We start from the raw sequence: 4631 nt of genomic DNA, 5'->3' as shown, positions 1-4631 counted from the left end.
TCAAGGAAAAAAAAAAACTAAACAAAAAGATGAGACTATTTTAAAGTTTCCTTGTTCTTATCAGATCAGTTTGTCAAACATAACTAATTTGTTCTTTCTATAGATATCTCCGTATAATTGAGTTATAACACATGCAAACTTACTATAAAATGCTACTGTTCAGTAACTCCTATTTACATTCACTTTGTGCACTTGTCAAACCCCACATGCACACGCTTATAGAAGGATTGGGCATCTGCTCCTTGGCAAGAGGAGTTTCATGATGGACTTCAACCATAGAGCAGCAAGCCCTAATAGAATAATAGGTAACTGGGATACCTAATCGAAGGGTTTAAGTGTCGGCAATACTGCTGATAATAAACTAATAAGTTAGAAGAGCCTTCGTCACCTAGATGTCCAGCGATGATTAAACTAAATAAGGGCTGAAGATTGTTTAGAATTAATGTTGTTCACATTTAAATACAGATGATCTTCGTAGGATTTTGCATATTGATTGTGCACTGCTGTTAAGTCCTCTTATTTCTATAGAAATAAATGATCCCTACTCAACATAAAAAAGCTGTCCTAGTACTAAATAATGATCTCAACAGGGGACAAATCCTAAATGGAAGTAACTAAAAGGGGACTAAATCATGCACTCTGTAAGCGAACAGTCAAGAAACACCTAAGAACCAGAACAGGATACAAATGGCTCCCAAGCCTGGCAGAGCACGTGGTTCACCAATACTAAATTCCATTTACACACATAATGCTTTCTGAACAAATACGTAAAAAAGAAAAAGTCAAGCCCAGAAGAAAGAAAGAGTTTAAGAGGCACCCCTCCTTTACTTTTCAAACAGATTTCCTATTTCAAATAAGAGAAGATTATGAAAGCAGAAAAAACTGCCTTCAAAACCAGCTTGAAAAGGCATGTGCAATACTCCTCCTCATGTCATCTGCCAGCCCTGTTTCTCCTGACAACATGTTTCCCCAGCACTGTGGCAACCCACAGAGAGACCCTGAGAAAAACGTTTTGTAGTCAAATTCTAGCTCTGGTACATCTACATGGAGCTGGAAGCATGCTTGAAAGCCAGTGCTTCTTCTTTTACTTCTGTTTTGTTGGGTTTTTTTCCTATTTTAGGCATCAACAACAAAGAGAAAGGTGAAACAACTATTGAAACTTAAAAAAAAAAAAGAAAAAAAAAAGAAGGCAACTGGAGTAGTCAAGGGCATTTTCATTAACAAATCAGAAATTGTAAGATTCCGCCTTTCCAAAAAAAAAAAAAAAAAGCAAACATTTGCTCCAAAATAAATATATTTCAATCCATAATAAAAGTACAATTAGTAAAAGATACATTATGTGTCAGAAGAGCAAGCAACAATAAGAATTGTCTGAGGATGTATTTGTAAATCTGTATTTGTAAAGCAGTAACATAAAAGGGTCTATCACTCCAATAGGTAATATTTTATTTGACTCAAATATATGAAACACTTCTTCAAAAGCTCAATCTCCCAAAAAAAATTTCATCAAAGCAAAGTATGAGCAGAAAAATAGTCCCTGTCTGATTAAAAACATCGATATCTTCTCAAAAAAGGTACGTGAACAAATTCCATGCAGTCGAAGAATATGCACTAGCCAGGTTGTTCGAGGCATCAAATTGACTTTAGATGTTCTACAGAAGAGAGAAATGAAAACTGTATTACATTACAGACTTTACATGTGTAAATAGTTTTCAAATCTACCTGGTTTTATTAAAAATGTAAATCATAGATCCTAATACCTCTGCCAATGTCACAACAGAAGTTGCTTCATCAAATGCAAGTTGTTTCACTTAACGGTGAATGGGAACTCACTTCAGAAGATGTATTTGCTGAGTAAGAGGTAAGAGTGTAAAATAGCTCATCAACAGTTGGCATCTGAAAGAGGCTTGGGAACTGTATTTATAAAACAGTATCTTTGCTTTTGTGATGATGGCTCCAACTAAAAGCAAGTTAAATTTGACTGATCCAGCTCACACCTGAAAAACAGGATATAAGTCATAGACAGCTATGGATCTGGTCATTAAAACATTCATTTAGGTCATCGATTAGTGAACTCAGCAGAGAATTTTCATAAAGCACTGGAAAAGTGTTTTACAAGCTTGGGGTTGTGAAATCCATGACTCTCTAATACGAAGGCTTTCACTTCTCAAAGGTAACGCACGAGTACCCATTTCTCCCCATTACAAAGAGTTCATGCTGGCAACTGAAAGGCACTGAACGTAGCTTGGAAGTCAGGCAGCCTGAGAACAGCCTGAGAACAGTGAGAGAAGCTCTGGGTGCTGCTTTCTGATCACTCCGTTATCAGCAGCAGAGGCCCCTGGAAAGCTGCAGCACTGAGTTCACACTGCCTGAGTTCATACAGTACAAAAGCAGTTTTCAGTATCCATAAATATGGGCACTTTCCTTAGAATAGCTCTTTGCCATTTATACAGTAAAGCAAATAAATTAAAATCTAAACCAACTAACATTTATCACAAACATTTAAAAGGAAACCTTCAGCTGGTACTTCACTCCAAAGTGTCTTGCTATGGTTAATCTACCAAGAATATGATTTTATGCCTTCTTTGCACGTAAAATTTCTCAGGGTGACAGTGGCAGTAAAGGTCTACAAGGGTTGCAGACATCCCCAAATCTACCTAAGCTTTAGGAAGAGACATCGCAGCATTGCCAGATGACAGCAACTCAGATCGGTTCTAAATGACTCAGGTGGTTTCATCCAACCACAACAGGCATTTACACATAAACGGCTGAGGAAGAGTCTGACCTGAAGTCTTTCAAAGTCAGCTATGAGGTCCTCATGGATTTCCACAGATTTTGAACCAAATCCTAAGAAACAGTCCGGCTCACATTTTTTGTACCACGACACAGGACTGTATCTTGTCTATACACTGCATGCACACGTAAAAAAAGGCAGCATCATTTTAAAATCAGAGAAACGTCGTCGATGTAGCTTAGGTCCTGTAAAAACTGAAGTTGCACAGAAATTGAAGACCAATAAAAATGTTTCCATGGTTCTTTTTTTAATCCCATTGAAAACAATTTTTCGTTGTAAACATTTTTGCTAGCCAAGCACTGCAGCATTGTGCAACTGCATGACAGCCAAAGAGAAACTGATGAAAAGCTGACTAGATTGATTTCATTTTTCCAACCGGAGTGAAATACGTAAAAGGAAATAACAAAATGGTGAAGTTATTTTTACATATTAAAATGTTCACATTTAATAAACTCACATGGAAACTGCACAGCCAATGGTAACTGCTTTTCAACCATATCTACAGATCCCATCAGCTCCGCACAGAAAAGAAGACAATGGTGGGTTCCTGCAGCACCTCTCCCCTTTTCTTGGGACTAAAGGAATACTCTCTGCTGGAGAAGCCAGATCCGAGCCTGCCTAACCTCTGCATCACCCATTCCCTCTCCCTACAGTGACCTCCCAAGTTTCTGGGAGGTAGAAGGGTGTAGAAGTCTGGCTGGGGGTTACTACTGAAACTAAGAGCTATATTTATTCCCTTGGCTCCAATCCATCACTGTTGCAGAGCAGCCAGAAGGGGAACCAACCAATTCAGCATGGGATCTGCCAGAGCTGTGCTGCCAGAGAAGTTAAGAATGAAAGACAGAGGAGACAGAAGCCATCAAAATTACTATTTCTGACTGCAAGGAAAGAAGGTTTCCTCCCTTTGCGGATCCCCCTTCTACAGACAGACATTTTTTCTGCTCCTTCCTAAGAAATTCCACCAGAAAAACCTACCAGTTCCATAAGTCTTCAACATGTCACGCAGATTTCTCTACGAGGAAATCTAAGCTCTAACAGCACAGTTTCTCTAAGGCATTTGTTGGCACTTACAGGGCATTTCTCTCCACCTGGCAGTAGGAAAAGTCCCACCCACATGTGCAGAAAGGTCCGAGGTATTTACAATAGAAGGGTCCAACCCAGCACCTGTTGTGCCTCCTACAGCTACAGGCTTCAATCTCAGAAGGATGTAGGGATCAGTTTTGTTCACATACACAATCCATACAATAAAACAACAGCAAAACTTCTTTTTGAGAAGAAAACTCTTTGCAGATGTGCTCCCTTACCAACTAATTTCTATCATCATAGAACTGAAAACATTCTGAGAGAAGCACAGAACTAAATAGGGAATCATTTTAGAGTTTCTTCCTATTCTGTTAGCAACAACCTTTTCCAACAGTAAAACATTAAAAATATCAGCATTCTCACCATATCATACTCAGCAATGTGAGGAAAAAGAATCTGCAACCAAACAAAGCAGGACCCAGCCACTCACATCACTTGATCACTTGAGTGCTAAAGCTAAGAATCAGTCTTCTCCTGACTCACCGAACAATTACTTAAATTAGAATAACCTGAAGATGGAACTTAAAAAGACCCACCCTGGGAGAGCCAAAGTTGTTTTGAGAGCACTCACCTGGGATGTGAGAAACTTGATTTGAAGGAGCTGATTCAAATCAGATATGGGAGGAGCAATCTGACTCCAGCTCTCCAGCAACCCAGGTGCATTTCATAATCACCAGTCCATAACGAAGTGCAGAGATGCAGCTCTTTCATTTTGAGCAGAAATTCAGTTGTCAACCTCACAAATTCTTCGAAG

General features: G+C 38.9%; 1 long non-coding RNA gene across 1 annotated transcript; it reads right to left on the bottom strand.

Annotated features, from left to right (window-relative positions):
* Nucleotides 1-1211: 1211 nt before the first annotated feature.
* On the bottom strand, nucleotides 1212-4356 carry LOC109369710. The gene is made up of 3 exons (XR_002119129.2): nucleotides 4241-4356; nucleotides 1761-1997; nucleotides 1212-1652 (listed from the first exon to the last, which is right to left on the bottom strand). It is a non-coding gene; the product is annotated as an uncharacterized LOC109369710 (long non-coding RNA).
* Between the last annotated feature and the right edge of the window lie 275 nt (nucleotides 4357-4631).

Source organism: Meleagris gallopavo, chromosome 13 (genome assembly GCF_000146605.3).
Source record: "Meleagris gallopavo isolate NT-WF06-2002-E0010 breed Aviagen turkey brand Nicholas breeding stock chromosome 13, Turkey_5.1, whole genome shotgun sequence".
NCBI lineage: Eukaryota > Metazoa > Chordata > Aves > Galliformes > Phasianidae > Meleagris > Meleagris gallopavo.
Note: the sequence above shows the minus strand (reverse complement) of the source record. Positions and strands in the feature narration are given on the sequence as shown.